This window comes from Corvus brachyrhynchos, unplaced genomic scaffold (genome assembly GCF_000691975.1).
Source record: "Corvus brachyrhynchos isolate BGI_N302 unplaced genomic scaffold, ASM69197v1 scaffold407, whole genome shotgun sequence".
Lineage (NCBI taxonomy): Eukaryota > Metazoa > Chordata > Aves > Passeriformes > Corvidae > Corvus > Corvus brachyrhynchos.
This window is the reverse complement of record NW_008239056.1, coordinates 937,538-941,905: the sequence shown is the minus strand read 5'-3', so window position 1 is coordinate 941,905 and position 4,368 is coordinate 937,538. Positions and strand designations below refer to the sequence as shown.

Below are 4,368 nucleotides of genomic sequence, written 5' to 3'. Positions count from 1 at the left end.
TTTGAAAGACCTTCAAAGGTACCCCTGGGGAGCCAGAGGCTACTGCCAAGATGGACCCCAAGATGGACGACAGGTCACGAGTTCTTCACACTTTTATAGGTTTGGTTCATTTGCATATCAGGGTTAATTCTCCAGTTAAAGATTCAGTTTAATGATGTAAGTTCCCCTCCCCTTGCCCCCCTTAGAGGCTCTTTGGTTTATAGTTTTTGGGCCTAGGACAGTCTGGGTGTCCCTGGAGAGCAGGCCGGAAGAGGCTTTGTTATGTCTACCTAGCACGAGAGAGCAGAAATTAACAGGCTACAAGAAACTTCAGAGTTACACACTAAGCACTACAGGATTTGAAAAATATAAAAGTTAAAACCTAAGGCATCTAACTGGGCATCTAAAATGGATCTGAGCCTGCGTCTTTCCCCAACTGCTTTTTGTTCATTAGCTTTCACATAAGCTTTGCCTTTTACCTTATGAACATGCCAAGCACAGAGTGAGGTTTTTTGCAATCCCACAGGCTCAGTGTTGATGCTGGGGCTGTGGAACAGAGCAAATCAGTGCCTGGCTGGCTCATGGCCTGCTGTGTCCAGGGCTGGAGTTACTGGGGGGGTGGGCTTTATCCCTTCAACACCTTCCTATCACTGCTGAAGTGATGCTACCCTTACATGTCAACACTGAGAATAGATCTGCTGCTCACAGTCCTTCTACTGGCAACCAATGCCTCAGTGAAAGATGCCCTCTAATTAATGTACTTCGGAACAAATCATCTGTAAATGGATCCGTGCATGGAGTCAGGCACTCCTGCCTGAGCTGTGGGGCTGCTCGTGTGAAGAATAGCTCCTTGTGCACATCATTTACATGACTGAGCCTTGAGCATTTGGCCCTGGATGGTAAAATTGGTTCCCAGCTCCCCAGTCTGCAACTGTGTTTTGGATGCTTTGGTGAAGGCTCACCAAGGCCACTTCTGAGCAGATCATGAGTGTCTCAGGAAACAGAACAGCCTGGAGCAGTGAGCAGTGAGCCCTGCTCTGCTTGGGATTTGGTGCTGACTCCAGGCATAGGGCAGAGCCAAGGAGTGGTACTTGGCACCCGAGTTGTTACTGCAAGGCCTTTGAGTCCTGCCTGAGGCTCAGCTGCAGAAGACAGATGGCCTGTCATTTCATGCTTGTTTGTCTGGCCCTGCTGACTACAATGAAATGCTTTTGTCTTACCAGGGAAGTCCGAGCAGGCCCATCTTGTAAACTTTAAGGATCTGGGTGCAGGTGGAGGATGGGAATGCAGCCCAGCCCTTCCCAAGGTGGGATTCTGCAGGAGCCACTTCTGTACCACTGCACAGGGTATGGTGCCTCTTTCACCCTTTAACAAACACAGTAATGAAGAAATGTCCTGTAGAGGTGTGGGAACTCTGTGTGACTCTTGTGTATAAAACCACAACAGCACCAGATCCCTTTGTGTAGTTCTGATCCCTGGGTGAGCCCCAGCCACATGTGGGTTTGGTCAAGCACTCAGTGACACCAGACTGTTGCCCGTCCTTAAGGAAGGGCATGGATGTCTCTCCATGGAAGCTGAACCAACACATGGATTTGCATCACAAGAGCAGTGAGAACGGCACCTTCCTGACTAAGAGTTGTGCAGAACAACCAGGGGGAAGCAGTGCCTGCTGTGGATTGATCAATAATGCCGTCTTTTCGGTGTTTCCTTGGGAAAAATATATTCAAAACTCTGCTAAAGGAAATTATATTTTAGGTTGAACTAAACATTTCATATTATTTTGAAATACCCTTTCCAGCCTGGAATCTTGTTTGGTTTGGTAGCAGAAAACCTGTCAAATAGCTGAAAATATGGAATTTTCAAAGCAAAGTAGAGACAAGCAGCTGCTGCATGTGTTTAGGGCAGTCTTAGCTCCTGCTTAGTTTTCTGAGCATCCCAGAGAGGGTTAAAAGGGATGAGGATGTGTCAGTTCTATTCCAGGCATGGATTTCAGCCTGCAGTGGCACCAACTTTTGCAGTTTTACCATAGATTTTGTTACAGTTGTTTTTCAAATCTCTGGTTCCTCATATCCTGTAATTATATGATAGTTTCAGCATTCTTTAAAGCTGAAGGTAAATTGACAACTTTTGTGATTGTACAGAACAGCTTAAAAACAACCAAAAAGTTTTAAAAGGAAGAAGGGCAAATAGAGGAAACCCAAAATTACGTTTCTTTGAAATCTCAAGATTTGTAAGGCAAACTTGTGATTTTGTGGCCTAGGACAGGACTGCTAAGTGCTTGGTGTTGGCCATGCTCTTTTTGTTTTCCGTGCTTGGATTTCTGCATGGCTTTATACACATTATGAAAAATGCTGTGTTTTATGTTATTTTTTAAAAGGAAGCAGACTGCTTGGTTGGATGGTCTCCAACCCAGACTACAACATACTATAAAAATTCTATAGTGGACTGTAACAAGCTACAGTAGGCTAAGATGTTACTTTACCAGCATAAAATCCAGGCACATTATGGAGGAAGAGAATTATATGGTATATTGCTTATGTTCATGGCCAAAAAGAGGAAGAAAAAATATACACTGTGTGTGTAAACAGCATATTGGAATCACAGAATGAAATTTAATTAGATCTTTATAAATAAAATCCACATACACTGATTTATTATATATTTCTTTCTCAGCCTTTGAAATGATGGCTGCCTTTGCTTTGAAAACCAGTCATTTGCAGACAGCAGGTCTGTAATTCACAAACTGGCACAACCAGAAGTCTGTGGATTTGAGCTGGCAAATGCCAGTCCCAGCATATCTCTTTCAGAGGCACAGGCTGGGATTCCCAGTGAAGGAGGCAGGGGAAACGCACTGCAAAAGGCATCTGTAACTTTTTTTTTTTCAAATGTGTAATTATAAAGATTAAGTCACTTGTTCTGTTCATTAAAAAACAACATTAATGTAAATCATAATTATAACCGAAGAGAAAACTTATGGTCTTTGTAGGCTCCATCTAAATGTTCTTTTCCCTAGAGGGAATACTTCATGCTATATTTGCAAAAAATATGTGATTAGTACTCAAATTAGTACCCAAAGAGTGAGAACTAAAAGCAGCTGGAACACAGCCTTTCTCAGGGCTCAGGACTGGATCAAGCCCTAATTAAACACGCATACGAAAGGCTGGATGGAGCTGCCTTTGCTCGCACTAATGAAGCATCAGTTTTCCTCTATTGCATTGCTGTACCATAGACTTCCACTTCTTTGCCCCAGCATTGACAGCAAGTCTGACCTCCAATGCTAAAGACCGGTTTATTTAATGTCTTCTGGAGTTTTATTTGTGTCTTACTATAGAGTCTTCACGTCACAGGGCCCAGCTTTCCTCTCTGGGTAAACAGAGGCTGAACAAGACAGCTCTCCCAAAGTGGGACTGTCACTAGATGATGGCTCTGTCTCTGTGATATTGAAAACAGACATCAAGGCACTTTTCACTAACACATTCCATCAATGCTAGAGACTTGTCACACAGGGAGCAAACACTGAGTGAAGCAAAGGAAGCATTTACAATTTGCTGCCATGAAAGGAGACAAGATAAATCAATAGGAACTAAATTAGCACAGCCAGCGGCCCTCACACCTACTTTGGAAACTCTATTAAAATCCATGGCCTAGAATTTGCAGGAGGGATTATGTGCATGAAGGGTGAGTCAAGATTTTAGAGTGAGCTAATGTAAGTGACACCCACTTCTCAAACTGCCTGAAAAAACTTACTGCCAGCATGTGCTGCCAAAGACAAGAGTTCTAGTAAGTATTTGCTGGCTGTCATTGGCCTCAGATAAATCCGTTGGGAGGGGAATAGTGGAGGAGTCAATCAAAAGATAACACTGAGTAAAGCTCAGTTGCATAACACAAGAAGTCAAATTTAACCAAAGCTGAACATATGTCTGAGTACCGGGGGCACAGGCAGAAGTGTGATGGCTCAATCAGAATCTAAAGAGAGTCAGATTTGAGAAGAACACACAGGAACAAGGTCTGACAAGTACCCTGTGTGATTGAGTTGGTTGTGTTACTGTGCTGCTCTTGGGTGACCTTTTGGATTCAACTGAAATTATATCTGTCCTGGGCATTTGCAGGATTTGTGGATTGATGACAGCATCCCACTGACAGGCTGAGGTACAGGAAGACTTGCTAAAAGCCAAGTGGAGGTAAATATTTCCTTGCAGAAATCTGTCTGTTGGCACAATGAATGCAGCATTTGCAGGAAGCATCCTGTGTGTGTGTTATGTGCAGTTGATCTGCACACACAGAGTAATCTTAGACACTGGGATTGTTGTAGAAGCACAGAGCAGGCTCAGATCTTCAGGGCCATGTGTCTGTTGTGTAGCTGATACTTATATATGGGACAAAACCAGG

At 43.6% G+C, this 4,368-nt stretch overlaps 1 long non-coding RNA gene across 1 annotated transcript in view; it reads left to right on the top strand.

The window, feature by feature from the left end:
- Positions 1-304: 304 nt before the first annotated feature.
- Positions 305-4,368, top strand: part of LOC108447892 — a 35,865-nt gene continuing 31,801 nt past the window's right edge. Inside the window, exons 1-2 of the long non-coding RNA XR_001863595.1 lie at positions 305-3,985; positions 4,089-4,160. This is a non-coding gene — a long non-coding RNA (uncharacterized LOC108447892). The remainder of the gene's footprint in view (positions 3,986-4,088; positions 4,161-4,368) is intronic.